The following is a 17,612-nucleotide window of genomic DNA, read 5'->3' as shown; positions in this document are numbered from 1 at the left end:
TTAAAATTCAATCCTTCCCCAAAGAAAATAACATAAACTTCTCTAAACTCTGTTACTTTTTACTTCAAAATTCTTGGCGCAAATCTCCATAACTGGCAAATCTTGATTATTTTAAACTCTCTTGCAGGGCATATGCCGCCATTTGAGCAGAGAGGAGACTCTGCTCTGGATTCAGGCTCCAATTGAAATTATCCTGAAGCTGGAAAGGCTGAGAAAATTCCCAATGAATTTTCACAAAGAAGGAATTCCGTTCCAGTTCCATCCCTGCCTGCTCTGTCCTTGTCACTCCACTCCCTCCAAGCAGTTCTTCCAAAGTGATGCTGCTAATTAGCACAACTAATTGCCCAATGCATTGATAAAAGTATCAGGAAATTATCTGAATAATCCCCAGGCCCGGGGCTCCTCCAGCAGAATTCAGTTTCTGGAATTCTGATTCTATTCTCGCTCAGGTTAATGGATGGTTCCCCAGTGAGTTTAATGTAATTCACACCGGATCACTCCTGAGTCTATATTTATATAAAAATGCCCTACTATTTCAATCTGTTTGATCATTTTAAAAATATCTCTCTTATTTATTCAGAAATAGAGCTCAAAATTCTATCAAAATTTAGCCCAGGACCGAATGAGTTTTCAGAAAGCTTTGAGAGATTTTATGAAGTCCTGGTTTTAAGGTATGGAACTAAATAATCAAATATTCCTCTGATTTTTAGAAATATGTATCACAACAGCACTAAGGCCAAAGAGAAATATTAAATATTATTAATGACAAATGTACCAAATGTCACTGGGGAAAAGCACAGTAAAAACAAGGATTTAAAGGTGTCAAGTGTTTGACAGCAAATCATCAACAGGAATAACTGAATTGCAGATTTTTAAAGTTATATTGGAGGACTTTCACATCAGCAGAGCACACAAAGGAAAAGGATCTGAGAACAAGACTTTCAGTAGCAGTCAACAGACAACTTGGTTAAACCTCAATTTGCTTTTTTATTTCATTATTTTATATTAAGTTTTCTCTATGACTAAAAAATTCCCCTTTCAAGCTAAAGGAACTTCTAATATACAAGAAGTTGAACAATTTTAAATGCCTCGCTTAAGTTAGCTTAAGAATTAAATTATATTAATTTAATAATTAAAATAATTAAAATATTAGATTAATTATTATAATAACAATAATTTAATAATTAAAATATAAGTGCAATAACATTACAGCCTTACCATTTTGTATGGCTCCAGGAACAGGGAACTGCAAAATGTCAATTTAATGACTGAATTTTTCCTCCTTCACAGAAACCACAATTAAAGTGTCCCAGTTCCTTCATTCTCAGCCTGTTTTTTTGCACTTTCTGGCTTCAGGTGTAATAAAACCCGAAGTTTCTGACCCCTGAAGCTTTTGTTTCCTCTCCTGTACCTGCAAACTTCCCTAATTCAAAGGTCTGGCAGGAAGGGGTTAAAGGGAGCTTCCAGATGAGAGACTCCATCTCCCAAGGAGAGTCTGAGACAGAGAGAAAAACTTGAAATTCCTCCAGAACTGATGTTTAGTTTTATTTTTTCTTTTAGTTGGGGTTGGGATTAAATGTGTGAGATTGTATCTTTTGTTTGGATGTAGATGTTTATTAGTTTTTATTTATATTACAATTTAATAAACTGTGAGTTCTATAGTATTTTATGTTAACAAAGTAAAAAATGGAGTTGTGTTTTTTATAAGGTTTTTTAAGGATAAATTGTTTAATTAAGAAATTATACTTATTTTTATTTTAGCTTAATAATTAATTATTTGTGGTTTGTAATGGGGACTTTTAAATTTAATTATATAATACTATTTAAACTTATGAAGAAGGAGGACTAGTTTTTGTTTTACAACTTTTGTTTTATAGATATATTACTATATTTTGACACTTTAAATTTTATGTTTTCTACTATGTGATATTACATGTTTCTATTTAAATGACATATTTGTAATTTTAGTTTTACTATTTAATTTTGGAAGTTTTTTCAATGGCTTTAGGTTGAATGTAGTGTTTTCTTGAATGTCGTGTCTGTTAACACAGAAAGTCTAAAATTCTGAGTGACCAGACACAGAATGACATCAGGCTGGAACTGCTGGACAATCAGATCCTGTGGCACCACCGGTGTGGGAGAGGAGAAGATTCCACCTCCATCCAGGAGCTCAGCACCAATGGTGAGCTGAGGGTGAGGATCCTTCAGCTTCCTGCTGATGCCTTCAGAAGGGTGTCCTAAGCTGGGCAGAGTCCCAGAATGAAGCAGGGATTCATTCCAAGCATCTCCTCCATGGATCCACCTTGGGCAGCACCAGAGCCCAGCCAGGGCTGCACCCAAGATCGACCCAAATGGCCCCAAAATGCACCAGCGCTCCCGGGCTCTGTCCCTGGGATCAGTTCTGCTCCATTTGCACCTTGCAGTTCATTGTCCCATTCCAGCTTTAGCCCCTGCAGTCCCACCCTGCTTGTTTTTCTCTCTCCAGCCCACGGGGTTTGTGCTCTTGGGCTGAGATTTGGCTCATTTGTCCTTGGTGCCCAGCTGGAGCAGGAATTGTTTTGTCTCCCTGCTCTGTGCACAGAGCTCAGCATCCCTTAAACATTATCCCTTTTCTCTAAGCAGCACAGAGCCTGAAAAATAGAAAAGATAAACCTGAGGCATCACTGCAAAGCTGAGTTCAGCCTGGCAGCTCTGAGAGAACTCTTCCCAAATTCTGGGCAGCAGCCTTGGTGTGATGTGTAACAAGCTGGACATGCCAAGTCCGGGTAGTTGGTTGTGATCTGCCAGGACCTTGAGGGGCAGGAACACTGGGAATGTCACCCAAGTATTGGGATCTGTATTGGGATCTGTCTTCCACACCAGAAAACAGAAATACAACATCTGGACATGGCTTCACCCAGAAACTTCTTTGTTACCTTATGACCCCTGTGAGCTGCTGCTCTCCAATCAGCCTTTCCTGTATTTCAGAATGTTTGGGCTCTGTTTTTTGAGCAGATCCAAACCAAGCCCAATTTAAAGGATCTGAATGGTCCCATCAGATTGAAAAAATTCAAGGCTGAAAGTAATTCCATGCACAAAGAACCTGGTGGGATTTTAAAAGCACCTTTCAAGTGATGGCAGCGCTGTGCCAGGGGAGAAAACTTCAATCTGCTTTGCTGGAATGTGTGAATGTGCAAAAGTGGCAACCAAACCTAAACAAAACTGGGACCTAAAATAACCTCAAACTGGAATTCTACTTTTTCCCCTTCTTTGGATGAATGTGATCAGCAAGTGTGAGGACCAGGACCTTCACTTGAGCATCCAAAGTCTTAGGAATGCCAGCAAAACGTGGTTTTGAGCATAAAGACAAAATGAAGCCATTCTGCAAATGGCACCAGAGCACAGAAAATGCCTATTTCAGCTCCTGCTCAGTTGCAGAGAACAGATGGAAACATTTCGTTTGGACAACAAGAATTATTCCTTGAAAGTTCAGTATTTCTCCCTAATATCAAGATAGCCTGAAAACCAGTAAGAGCATCTTTAATTTTCCATGAACTGAGATCTGTGCACCTGTTGGGACTCTTTTAACATCATCAGTTATCAGGTTTTACATCAGGTGAGTTTCCTGCTCCGTGGCACCATCGAAAGCTTTTAGCAGGCTCATAATATATAATATATGATATATATGATATATGACATATGATACATAATATATAACTTATAACACATAACACATAATATATAACACATAACACATAGCATATAATATATAATATATAATATATAATATATAATATATAATATATAATATATAATATATAATATATAATATATAATATATAATATATAATATATAATATATAATATATAATAGAATAGAGACTATATTATAGATAAATAATTATAATGATGGTGATGGCGATGACATCATCATCATCATCATCATCATCATTATTATTATTATTATTGTTATTATTATTATTATTATTCCTATTATTATTATTCCTATTATTATTCCTATTATTTTGATACTTTTTCATTAGCAGCTTCAAATAACAGTGCCCAGGTCCTTGCAGGTAACAGTTAACTGGTACTAGTGGAAGGACTGAATTAGTAAATCTCAAGTCAGGTTACAAAGAGTCAACACAAGGCAGATACAGGCTCCTGAATGATTTCTTTTCTGAACTATAACCATGTCCTCTGCTAAGCCACCAGAATTAAGAATCTGCTCATGCAGGCAGATGCTCACTTTGCATACTAGGGCTTCACTACAAAGTGGTGTAAACTTGCTCAATGTAAGAATTTATCCTAAAACACACATGAAAATGTTTTGGATGGACACACCAAATAATTTGGCTTTTAGGTCTGCAGGTCAGCCCAACTGAGCACATGATGGTGAACCCAGGAGGGTAAAAAAGTTTATTCCTCAGCCCCTTCAAGTATTTCAGCAGCAGATAAAAATGAGCAGCTAAAATCAAGGTTTTTCCCTAAGAGACTTTTGGTTTGTTTGTCCAAAGTAACATTAAATACAGAAAACATGAATTCACCTGCAATAACACTGTCCTCTCCCATTCTCCAAATTATCATCAAGGGCTATTATTGTACCTATTTCCCAAAATATTTTACATCAGTGGTTCTCCCCACTCGATGGAACCACATCACTATGGCACAATTGATGTGACAGCACAAACATCCCTTCTGCTTTGTTAATTGAATTAATTGCCTTGGTCCAAACCCCAAACCCACACCAAGCTCTAAATCTGTTGCAAGCACACCCTGAATGCAGCCTGGGCTTTGCAGAAGAAGTCTCAAAGCCTGGCACAGGGTGCCAGAGCAGCTGTGGCTGCCCCGGTGCTGCTACCCTGGGAATTTCAGACTCTCTGTGCTGGCCAGGCACTGACCCCCAGGAGAACACTGCATTGACCTGGGGCCGTGGAGAAGCTTCCAGAATGGAATGGTAGAACTGGGATTGTGGGTGTGCAGTTTGGATAGAAGTGTGTGATATCACAGGGGGGGAAACTCAGAGTTTAAGGGTTTAGAATACAGGAATAGATAGAGAGCAAGGTGGAGGTTTTGGGGTGGAGGCTGCTCCTTCTTCACCTTCTTCTTTCTAGATTTAGGTGGTTTCGTGTAATTGGATAAAAATGTCCACATCCCAACATATGAGTAGTTAGTTATTAAGTAAAAATAATGTAGGTGTCATTTCTTAACTGAACAGTTTATCCTTAAAAGTCCTTCTAGAGAGAGATACAGCTCCATTTCTACCTTGTTAGAGTGAAGTGCTGCAGAACTCACACTCTATGATACAATAAAATAAATAAGAACTAATAAACATGAGTACAAACAAAAAATATCATCTCACCATTTAATCCCAACCTTAACAAATAAGAAACAAAGGAATCAACATTAGTGGTGTGAGGGTTCCCTGGATCCCTGGAAGTGCCCAAGGCCAGGCTGGAAGGGGCCTGGAGCAGCCTGGGACAGTGAAAGGTGTCCCTGCCAGAATTGGGATGGATTGGGATTTAAGGTTCTCCAAACCCAAACCACCCTGTGATTCCACGAATTTCTGTACAATTTCTGCACCTCTGGATAAATTCTGCAGCAAGTTTGATAGAAATCCATTTTTGTAGCTCATTTTCCAGCTGCTCTTCCTGAATACAGAAGACATAAAACCAATAAAGAGGAACAGAATCTTGTTTTAACATTTACTTTCAAATTTTTGTGAGATCAGCACCAGGAGGTGATTTGGGAAGGGCCATGGATGTAACCAGGGGTGTGGAGTCATCCTAAGAACACATCCAACACACCTGCAAAGATTTTCCCAGCCCAAAATGATTGCACACACAGGCAGGGACTTGAGAGAAGATTTTGGAGAAGCTGAGCCAAACTGAAAAGTCTCTTCACACAGAATTGAAAATTGTTTTTAAAATTTCCCACTCTTCAAGAGTAACACTCTAAAAAACTTAATCCATGAAGCTTTTTGGAACTACAGCAAGATAATTTAACACGTTGTGCTGCTCTGAAGTTGAGGTCACACATTCTGCCATCATGTTGTGCATGAATTTTGATTTCCCTCAGCATGATGGTATTTGTCATTCATGGAATCATCTCAGGTTAAGGCAAATGGTGAAATGTTGCATCAGGTTGTATTTTAATAACTGGAATCGAGGATTTCAGGTATTTTGTGCTGTTGCAAAGGCACCATGTGTACATTTACATGCAGTGACTGTTGTATCCAAGGAAAAGCCACTCAGTGATTTACAGCCACAGCACTCAAGCACAATTATCAGCTTTGAAACCCATCAATTTGATTTTTTTTCCCCCTTTCTTTCTTGCTTTTAGCTGGCACTAGCACAAGGAGTTCTGGCATAGACTGTTTTCAGTTTGTACACATTTCAAACCAGCGCTGATTTCCTGGGACAGAGGATTCAGAATTGCCACATTCCCTTTAACTGAGCAGGATTTGCAATAGTAAAAGATTTCTTGTACTTTTAACTGTTGGGCTTCCAGCACTCAAAGCAAGGCTCATTTTCTTTTTCCAATAAAAAGTGACTTTTTCTTTCTCAAACCACTGGAAAATCTAACAGGGCCAATGTGTCTTCCTCCCCCTTTTTAAATTTAATAAAGTGCTAGGGATATAACTTAACTCTAGGCTTAGTTTTTGTTTTTTGGAAGGGACAGAAAGGAACAAGAATCTCATTTATTTTTGGTAGCTTTTGGTGTTAATATCAACACAATTTAACATATTCTTCTATTTTGTAGGCAAAAAGTCATATTGCTACTCAGGTGCATTCCCAGAGATGCCAGAGAACTTTCTGGAATGTGAATTGTGAAGCTATCAGCTACTAAACTTCTTTCTGGAAGTGTTCTCTGGCACACTTCAAATCCTGCTGTTTTTAACCACCTAATGAGTGATTCCTTCAGAGATGATCCTCCTGGAAAATCACCTGTTGGGAGCCTTGGCACCTTCCCTGGGAGGGTGGGGAGGGGCTGGGCTGGGATTGCCAGAGCAGCTGGGGCTGCCCCTGCATCCCTGGCAGTGCCCAAGGCCAGGCTGGAGCTCCCTGGCACAGTGGGAGGTGTCCCTGCCCATGGATTGGGATGATTCAATGTCCTTTCCATCCCAACCCAGCCCATGATCCCATGGCAATGTGGGATGTGAAGCTTTGGGAATCCCTGCCCAGCCCCTGCCGGTGGCCATGGTGAAAGCTCCCGTTGGTTTCCTGCTCCCAAACACCCCCAGAGAACTTCCCAGTGAAGGGAAACCTCCAGGGGAGCCAGCAGGCAGCAGCACAGCCCAGGGTGACCCCAAGGGAGGTCGGGGACACGAGGAAAGCTCTGCTCCCACATCCCAAATCCCTCAAGCTGGTTTTTTTCTGATGAAGCAACAGCTGAGGAGACAGTTTGGCTCCTGCAAAGCCAAAGGCCTTCAGTCCTGTAGCCCTGTCAGAACCCATCCACAGGTACCACATGTGACACCTACTAAAATTAAATCACCCTAATTAGGCAGCCAGCAGGCCCTCCCACTCGTTATTAGGTGCTTAGGAAATGTCAAAAGGAAAAACCATCCAGGCCCTGGAGATCACCAACCTCTGCATTTGAACCACACCAAGACCATGCCTTTGAGTGAAAAGGAAAGAAAATCCAAGTTTTTCTAATGTTCAAAGGGTGCCTTGAAGGTGTCACAGGTTTTCAGCTATTTCAGTGCATTTTCTTTAGAAGCACAGATCAGGTTTTTGGTTTATTGTATTATTTACTTTCTAGTCTTGAGAGCATCAACTCAGCATTCTGAGCTTTCAGAAATATTCTGTTTTCTTCTACTGTCAGGCCTTGAGCTGCTGTGGACAAGGACAAACTCCAGATCCATTTGGACAAATCCAGATGTGCCACAGGTTGTCCCACCACTCACTTTTGTTGTCCAAACCCTGAATTTGATAATTTATTAAACTTAAATCATCAAGTTGCAGATGTTACATCAAGATTCACTGATAGAAGAATTCATGCTTATTTTCTCTAAACCTTCACAAGAAAACCTCATCAGAAACACCTTCAATATTTCTTAAAAATCTTATTTTTTTACCTTTTATTGGAGCTATAGAATTATGGAAATGAACAGCAGGGATGGCTTCAGCATTGACAGTGTTTCTAGATGAGTTCAAAGACAGGTAAGAAGAAATTTAACTGGTTTGGAATCTCTGTCCTAGAGCTTGTCTTGCAAAACCTGAGTTACCTAAATGTCTGAAAAGCAGAAGGGTCAGGAATTGGGATGAGAGGCCCTTCCAGAATGCAGGAATAGAACACTGAAATTCAGGAATGGTGCAACGAAATTCAGGAATGTAACAATGAAATTCAGGAACGGAACAGTGAAATTCAGGAACAGGACAGTGAAATTCAGGAATAGAACACTGAAATTCAGGAATAAGACAGTGAAATTCATGAATAGGACACTGAAATTCAGGAATAGAACACTGAAATTCAGGAATGGTGCAATGAAATTCAGGAATGTAACAATGAAATTCAGGAATGAAACAGTGAAATTCAGGAACAGGACACTGAAATTCAGGAATAGAACACTGAAATTCACAAATAGGACACTGAAATTCAGGAATAGGACAGTGAAATTGAGGAATGGAACAGTGAAATTCAGGAATGGTGCAATGAAATTCAGGAATGGTGCAATGAAATTCAGGAATGGAACAGTGAAATTCAGGAACAGGACACTGAAATTCAGGAATAGAACAGCGAAATTCACAAATAGGACACTGAAATTCAGGAATAGGACAGTGAAATTGAGGAATGGAACAGTGAAATTCAGTCATTACATTGCTGTGTTTGTGATTCCGTGATTTGGGCATGTAACTGAAATGCTTTTTCAGCTCTGCCATCAAGAATCAGGACTCCAGGATTCAGCAATTCCAGCTGGACAATCCTCAATCTGTCTGCTTTAAAATCACCTTTTTATCATCACTAAATCACATTTAGCTCACTGCTAGAACACACAGTTCAATCCTAGATTCGTATTTTATAAATTCCTATTTCCACCTAAACAAAAAATTTACCATTGTGTCAGTCCAGCAGATCTTTTCTATGTTGTGGTTTGGGGCTTTTTTCCTCCCTTTTGAAAATTGTTTTTAAAATTTCCCACTCTTGAAGAGTAACACCCTAAAAAACTTAATCCATGAAGCTTTTTGGAACTACAGCAAGAATATTTCCCGTTATTGTAGATGTTCCATGAACTTGAATCTAAGCTAGAATTTACTCCAAGGAGCACAGCCCTGCTATTCTCCTTGAGAAGGAAGAGTCTGTAATCCTTGCAAGCTCTCCTTGCCCCCCTTCCCTTCATCCCCCTTTTCAAGTTCACTTCCCAGGCTGAGGGGCTAAACTGCTTTCAGCTTCTTACATCCTTCTGGATTTAGGGATTGATCACAGAGGGGGAAGCCAGACCCTTCTTTCCTTCCAGCCTGCAATGTAATCCCCCTGACCTGAACCCAAAAATCACTTATGGTTTTAGCTCTTCCTCCAGAATTTCTGCACAGTGGGAGAGGACAGGCAGTGCTGGAATTCTGTCACTCCATACCTGGAGTACAGGCTCTCAATGCACAGAAATGCCATTTGATCTCCCTCACAATTTGGTGTGTAACTGTTTCTTTGGGACACCACAAGCCTCGCCTTAACAAATGTTTCAGCCTCTGAAAAAAATCTCTGTTTAAAACCTACCACATGGTGTGTGTCAGTAATTTAGGGGATAAAAACCAAGGCACATCAGGAGTGCAGCTAAAAACACAGCACTTTATAAATCAAATTTATGCCACAGAGCCAGAGCAGGAGGACACTGGGCTGTGCTCCTCAGCTCCCTGGTTGGGAGATCACTCACACACAAATGCCTTGCACAAACTTTTCCCAACTGGGTTCATTTTTCCTTTCTGCAAGAAGTGCAAGAAAAGGCTGAAGCACAAGCACAGCTGAGGGAGGGGCACAAGGAATAATAAACTGCAACAACAAGAAGCAAAAATACAGTTAGGCAGGATTTAGTATGTATAAACCACAGAAAATAGCTCAGTCCAGATCACAGAATGGTGAAAGTTGGAAAAGATTTCTAAGATCATCCAGGTGAGAGGCAGAAGAGGAGGAATTTTATATAAAATGCATTTTGTTGCTACTATGGGTAATTAATATGGAAACAGTTTTCTGGGTGCCGTGCTGAGCTCAGTGTCAGTGCCAGGCTCTGAAACAAGATCAGGGAGCTGTGAGCAGGGCCTGTGAAAGGCGATAGCCTGGGAGCTGCAGGAAGGCTGGGGACAGTCACTGGGCTGCCCTCTGAAATTCACACAGTCCCCAGGATCACACCGTGCCACCCTCAGTGTCACCCTGCACTGGCAGGGACACCTCCCACTGCCCCAGGCTGCTCTAACCCTGGGCACTGCCAGGGATGCAGGGGCAGCCACAGCTGCTCTGGCAATCCCAGCCCAGCCAGGAATTCCCAATTCCCAATGTCCCATCCATCCCTGCCCTCTGGCACTGGGAGCCATTCCCTGGCTCCTGTCCCTCCATCCCTTGTCCCCAGCCCCTCTCCAGCTCTCCTGGAGCCCTTTTAGGAACTGAAGAGTCACCCCAGAGCCCTTCCTTACTCCCCTTGGATGCCTAGAGCAGCAGAAGGACCTGTCTGGGGAAGGAAATCAAATCCTGCAGGGAGCAGATCCAGAGATGTCAGACACAATCACACAAGCCATGCCCTCACTCCCATCTTCACTCCAGGACAGGTTTCCCAAAAAGTACTCCTGGTTTGAAGGATTTTCTCATGGATGAGGTACACTCCCCTCTTCACAAAAGTACTTGAATATTGATGCCTCAGGTTTGGCTTTTCTATTTTTCAGACTCTGTGCTGTTTCAGTGTAAAAGGGATAATGTTTAAGGGATGCTGAGCTCTGTGCACAGAGCAGGGAGACAAAACAATTCCTGCTCCAGCTGGGCACCAAGGACAAATGACCCAAATCTCAGCCCCAAGAGCACAAACCCCGTGGGCTGGAGAGAGAAAAACAAGCAGGGTGGGACTGCAGGGGCTAAAGCTGGAATGGGACAATGAACTGCAAGATGCAAATGGAGCAGAACTGATCCCAGGGACAGAGCCCGGGAGCGCTCGTGCATTTTGGGGCCATTTTGGTTCATCTTGGGTGCAGCCCTGGCTGGGCTCTGGTGCTGCCCAAGGTGGATCCATGGAAGAGATGCTTGGAATGAATCCCTGCTTTATTCTGGGACTCTGCCCAGCCCCTGCTCCAGGGCAGCCTCAAGGCATCACAATAACTTTGGGAATTAAAGCTGGCTCCCAGAGTGTGTTTTTCCAGGGATCAGGTTTGTGATTCCCATCTCCTGCTCTAGGCTTATCAGCCTGTCCTTATCCCTGTCCCTGCAGCTGCAGCCAGGCTGCTCCTTCATAATTATAAACCATCTTTAAGTGGAATTTTAGCTCCACATTCCTGCAGCCCAAATCAAAACTATTCATGGAGAATGTGTAATTTTGTATTTTAAATATGTTTAGATGGGACCATCATGATAATCTGAGGGCATTGGCCCTCCAGCAGAAACATCTGTGTCAGGGGACTTGTCCCCTTCTCTGGTCTATTTTTAAAAGCTTGAAATGTATTTTAGATTTTAGATCATCAAGGAAATGCAATTTAAGACGAATCAGAAAAATCAGTTTTATGTATGGACTGGTTTATAACCATAATTTCCATTAGGAAAGGCATTAGAAAAAGGCCTTTTAAGTACTAAGAAAGAGAAAAACCAACTGAATTATGGAAAAACATTTGGTAGGAACCCCCAGATTTCATATCCTCGTGCTCAGGAAGGTGCCTGGCTCACCTTTAAACCCTCCCAATCCTTTCCAAGAGAAGACTTTGTGAAAGAGCTGGATTTTACAGGACTGCAGGGCTACCCACAGCCTTGATAACACCCCTGACATGGAAAAATCAAATATTGATCATTTGACTTTATTGGTTTTAAGCAGCCTGATTAACAGTTTTTAATCACCTGAATCAGGGATTTGCTAACTTGCTTCACTGGAAGATAAAAGTTTTGTGGTTTCCAGTGAGTTTTGAAGTGACCTTTACAGGAACAAAGCTCTTTCTCTCCCACCAGCAGTTCCCAAGAACTGTTTTCCAAGGCTCACAGGCAACTGAGTAATAAATATTAACCTGATGAAGGCATGTGCATATCAATGTGACCCAGCACTCAGAGGCAGTTTACTCGGCTTCCTGCACTTCAGGTGGTGTTGTAAGGCAGAAAGGTGTAAAGAAGCCCAGCTGAAGGCTGTGTGTGCTGGGGATACATTGAATTCTGTACTCTGAGAATACAATATCAACTGCAAGCTGCTCCATGAGAACTCCATGGAACACAAAGAGGATCCTCCAGTCGGAACACCCACGTGTCAGACTATTCCTGAGTGCCATTGTGCCTCCTGTCACCTGCTCATTTGCCTGCAGGATCTGTCCTCTGCAAATGTCACTTGCTGCCACTCAAGTGCTGAAATTATGCTGCAGATAAAAAGAAAACTTAAGGGGAAAAAATAATAAATATATATATAGGCCTGAACCAGCATAAATGTCTGCACTGGCAAAGGCATAAAACTTCCAAATAAGAATTAGCAGCATAAAAAATGGTGTTGGAATTATCTTGAGGAGGTTAAATATACATTATAACACCTATAATATTTATGATTTTCCTCTGTTGCCTTTTATTGAAGGGGCACCTGTGGCCAGGTTTTGCTGTTCCCTCGTTGGGACAGGAATGAACCAAGAATCCACTCCTGGAGCTGCTTCCTGATGAACTTTTTATTGTCAAATCACACAGAGATTCACCCCTGAACTCCCATTTATGTGGTACAGAAACAAGAGCATTTTGTTTTCCAACATCTAAACAACAAGCACCTCAAATAGATTCCTATGCCATGGAAAATTCACTGGGACCTGTGTCCTGAACAGCTTTAGTTCCTGGATTAAGGACTGATCAAAAAAAGAGGGGATATTTTAATTTTTGATGAGTTTTTCAACAGAAACTTGAGTTCATCTTCCCCTTCCCTGAATTCTGGGCCATTCTGAGAGTGGGGGGAGCTGTTCTGTCCCCACTCTCAGAGTGGCACCAATAAAGTGAGGGTGGACTTGGTTTGGGTTACGGTTGGACTCTGGGACCTTAAAGGTCTTTTCCAACCCAAATGCTTCCCTGATTCTGAGGTGCCACCTCCAGGAAATGAGATGAATCCTTTCAAGTGATCCAAACTCAGTTTGGGAGGCTGAGCCAAAGCCAACTGTGGCGATTCCTGCCCCACCCTGGTGAGAATCTTCCCCTCTCAGGAATATTTTTCAGGAATGTGGTAAGAAATAAAAAGAACCCTTTTTGTGTGCAGCCCTGGAGGATCAGCACAGGTTTGGGGAGGAAGAGAGGCTCCTTTCTTCAGAAACTTGCTGTGTTTGATTTTGAAAGCGTCCCTGGTTTTAATTTTCAAGCATTTCCCTGGACTAGGATCCTTCTAGGAAAAGGCCAGTTGAGAATCTCAAAAACGATGATGCCTTCCTAAAGCATTTCCATACATTTTTCACCATGATTGTGGCCCTCCAAGGATGTGAATTGATAGGGAGGGGAAAAGAAAACAAAACTGAAACACCAAATGAAAATAATAATCCCTTCACAACCTTTCAGGCCATCTTCATGTAAAAAAATCAACTTTTTTTAGGTTTTCATTAATGGCTACATTTTAAATTTGTTGCCCTTCCTTGAGCTTCTTTTTTTTTTTTTTTTTTCAGAAGGAATTATTAAAACAAAAAAATCAATGATCTGAGTTTGGTTGGTTTGGTTGGTGGTTCAACAGGAAAGAATAATTTGGTTTATCTTAAGTACTAGACTATACATTTTTCTTTTAAATATAATTTATAATTAATAATGAATGACAGGAGCTCCTATCTATTATTTTAAACCAGTAGCCCTTTCAGCAAAAAGATCTGGCTTTTACTTCACAGAAATTTCTTGTGATATTTCAGGAAAACCTAAGGATGGAGATATGTAACATTTTCTACTACCACAGACTGAAATAATCCAAACCCTCAACATTTTCTGGAGATATCCCAAGAACCTCAAAACTTTCTGGAGGTATTCAGGTTCCTGGGGTTGTAGGAAGCCAATCTTCAGCTTTGCTAAGAAAAATTAACTATTAAAAAAATTAACTGTAACAATTTTGCTATTTTGTTATGAATTCTAAAGAGAGAGGCACTGCAGGATTAAAAAGTTTTGCATTACTTAAACATTTAACTTTGAAATTACAACCAAATCTCTGAGCTTGATTAATTTGGTTACAATAAAAGGAGTGTTGGGAGCATTTCCTTTTGTTCAGGGTGCCTGCTGCTCCAATTTTTCAAAATGAAAAGCCTTTGTAGTTGGTTTTATTTACAATATCTGTGTAAGGAAAAATTCAAAATGCCAGCCCATAATTCAGTTTCAGAAGGAGCAGCTGGAAGAGAAATGGGGATCATGGAAAACAAACTTCTTGCAAAAACTTGGCAGAAGTGGTACAAAAACTTCTGCTCAGGCAGAGAACAACTTATCAAATCTATTACATTTCAAATGTACTTTGAAAATTTGGCTCTAAAATGCTCCTAAAAGTTGTGATAGTAAAGAGCAACATTAGCAAAATATCTTTTTTCTTAACCCAAATCCTTAAAATAATTTCTGTAGAAAAAAAAATTCAAATGAAGTAGGTCTCCTTTTATTAAATTTAAGAAGGTAGAATTCGTTTATACCTCACTTTAGAGAGAGCACCTTGGGATTTCACAAACCTCCAAGCCTTTCATATGGAAAGAAGAGAGAGCAAGACAGAAAATTGATTGTTCTCAGAAAAACATCAGGCCTTCAGAAAAGGGAAGTGGGCTCCTGCTTTTAAAGACAATTCAGGAAAAGCAGGCTGAGGAGGGCAGCGCTGGGAGCCAAGGCTGTCCCAGGAGGAGCCAAGGCCAAAGCCTGGCGAGGACAGGGTGGGAGCAGGCCCTGCCCAGAGCAGGGGAGCACAGCCAAGGCTCTGCAGGGGATGGAGGATGGAATTCTGCAGCTGGCTCAGGAATGGCCCAGAGCCAGGCAGGCTTGGAGCTGGGCATGGCCCAGGGCACTGCCTGTGTCTGTCAGCACCACACTGCTCCCAGCTCCACCTGGCATTTGCCATGTTGGAAAAGATGGACGGATGCAAACCCTGCTTGTCCTCCCAGGTGTGCAGGGCCAGGCTTCCCTGGTATTAATGATGGATTTGCCTCCAAAACAAGGAAAACCTGGAGCTGCTGGAGAGAGCCCAGAGGAATCCATGGAGCTGCTGCAGAGCTGGAGCCCCTCTGGAGCCAGGCTGGGAGAGCTGGGAATGTTCCCCTGGAGAAGGGAAGGCTCCAGGCAGAGCTCAGAGCCCCTGGCAGGGCCTGAAGGGGCTCCAGGAGAGCTGGAGAGGGACTGGGGACAAGGGATGGAGGGACAGGAGCCAGGGAATGGCTCCCAGTGCCAGAGGGCAGGCATGGGTGGGACATTGGGAATTGGGAATTCCTGGCTGGGCTGGGATTGCCAGAGCAGCTGGGGCTGCCCCTGGATCCCTGGCAGTGCCCAAGGCCAGGCTGGACAAGGCTTGGAGCAGCCTGGGACAGTGGGAGGTGTCCCTGCCACAGAACTGGATGAGTTTTAATGTCCCTTCCAACCCAAACCAGTGTGGGATTCTCTAAAACCTGCTGTTAAAGGTGCAAGAAAGCACAAATTGAGAATTCCATCTGCAGGGAAAGGCCTGAGCATTTCTGAGGAAGGAAGGATTGAACAATTAAAGGCAGCAGATTGCTGGTTAAATTCCATTTGTTTAATGGAAGGGTTTCTATAGAGGAAAATTGCAATGTTATCATATAATTAAAGATAATGCACGAGGTCTGAGTGGGTGAGGCAGGGTCAGGAAGGTTTGGGAGTATTGGACTACACATGGAATGTGGATTCCATCCAGAGAGCCCCTGCTTTTAAAAATAGATCAAATGGAACAGCAGCAGTGGCTGCAATACCTGCACAGCTGTGAGCACTTTAGCGGGGGGAAAAAAGAGTACAAAATACAAGTTAAGATGCTGAGAATGAGAACTAAATGTTTTCTTAGAGTTCACTGGAGCATCCTGAGGTTTATCCACATGTACATATTAAAACTTTCAGGAAATAACCAGTACAACATGAACCTTACAGAGAAAACTACTTTCCCTGCCCTAGTTTTTCCTATAGGAAAAAAAAGGGGTTTTTCAGAACCCAAACACAGACTTTGACAATTATTTCCCCAGCACATTTGGTTTTCCAAATGGTGTAGATTCCCATTTTAGAACGAATGGAAACATGCAAAGGTCTATCCTGGAAGGGAAGAGTAACAACAACACAAATCAACCCCTCAATAAGGCAGAGGCATAAATAACCTCTCTTGTCTTTTAAATGGAGAAATTTTCCTTCTGAGGGTCAAAAAAATCCCCAAATGAAGGGAAAATGAAAAGGGAAGAGAACTGCCTTCATTTTCTTCCTTCATTTTCATAGCCTCCATAAATGACACACTTAATTTGTGTGGGCTAACACAGCACTTCCAAGAATTCTCTATTGATACTGCTTCAAAATAGAGATTATATATGTGTATATATTATATATGTATAGAAAGATCTGTATTCTAAAGCTTTGCAGAATGAGCCCTTTCCCAGCAGATCCTGATTTGACTAAAAGGAGAAAATTAATTACAAACACTGAGCAAACTTGGTATTTAAATCAGTTTCAACTGTGCTGCACCAGAGCATCACCTGGGCCTCAGCATCCTAAGAGCACCAGAGGTTGTGTTCCTCAAATTCCCACCTCCTAAGAGCCACCCAAAGTTCAGATTTCAGAATTAAGGAGCTTATCCATGAATTCATCCCTGCCCTTATTCAAGAGCATTTTAGAGGCTTCACTTTGAAAAGCCTCAGCTCTGGAGTTGGTGCCTCCAGAAGTTCAAAACTGAAGCTGAAGCCTCATTTTGGACCTCTCTGCTAAAGCAAAGAAAAGCAAATATGTAAATTCCCAGTGAATTCAAGTGCCCCATTAGGAGCTCAATTATATTCTGAAATGATGTCTTAATTGGTTTGCTCATAGATGAGCTGTACTGCTAACCAAAAATCTACTGCCATAATCAGCACTAAATTTCAGATATTGCCACACATTAAATTAACAGCAGATAATGAGTGGGAAAATTAGCTCTATTTCCATAATAGAAACAAAAAAGTCCCATATTACCTATGGTGTTTATAGAGAGTTAGTTTCAAAATAGGAAAAAATGATCCATAAACTTGAATATCCTCACGTTTCTTTAGATCATTTACTGATAATAAATAATACAAGCAGAGAAAATAAATGGCACAGGAAACATCAGATTTTGTGCTTTCAATATTTAATTTAAAGAAGTTATACTTCTAAAATTCTATAGCAATTTTCAAGAGATTTACCACTGTTTTACTCTTTTTTCACCCAATTTTTGTCTTTTTGAGTACAAGCCCCATCCTCAATTACTCTTTAGATTTTAAGGCAGTGTTGCTTCTCATCAGTACCACAAAAAATATTGTAACTGATCTGCAGGT

At 41.3% G+C, this 17,612-nt stretch overlaps 1 protein-coding gene across 3 annotated transcripts in view; it reads right to left on the bottom strand.

Annotated features, from left to right (window-relative positions):
* Positions 1-17,612, bottom strand: part of MBD5 (methyl-CpG binding domain protein 5) — a 127,611-nt gene that overhangs the window by 62,903 nt on the left and 47,096 nt on the right. The window lies entirely within an intron of this gene.

The sequence above is a fragment of the Molothrus ater genome, chromosome 7 (assembly GCF_012460135.2).
Source record: "Molothrus ater isolate BHLD 08-10-18 breed brown headed cowbird chromosome 7, BPBGC_Mater_1.1, whole genome shotgun sequence".
Lineage (NCBI taxonomy): Eukaryota > Metazoa > Chordata > Aves > Passeriformes > Icteridae > Molothrus > Molothrus ater.
The sequence above is the reverse complement of the archived record's forward strand: the minus strand, read 5'-3'. Positions and strand labels throughout refer to the sequence as shown.